This window comes from Asparagus officinalis, chromosome 4 (assembly GCF_001876935.1).
Source record: "Asparagus officinalis chromosome 4, Aspof.V1, whole genome shotgun sequence".
Lineage (NCBI taxonomy): Eukaryota > Viridiplantae > Streptophyta > Magnoliopsida > Asparagales > Asparagaceae > Asparagus > Asparagus officinalis.
In genome coordinates this window covers 5,806,249-5,806,516 of record NC_033797.1, presented here as the reverse complement: position 1 = coordinate 5,806,516, position 268 = coordinate 5,806,249, and positions in this window count along the sequence as shown.

Here is a 268-nt window from a genome sequence, read left to right as displayed (position 1 = left end):
TTGTGACACACAGTAAAAGTTGAGAAAAGTTTCCTCGTTCATATCGAGTTTGTGCGATTATTCAAGAGTCGATGTAAATAAACAGGTTTTAGGGAAGCATATGTAAAAAAGCCCTTCGCTTTTATATAGAGATATCTGACACGTCAAGCCTAACAGATAGGCCGTCAACTAGATATTTTCAATGGCAGGCCCGTAATTAGTTCTTTCCCGAGGCCCGTTTCCGAAACCCAGCTGTCATCGTGACTCGCGTCGACGGTCGACGCCCGAG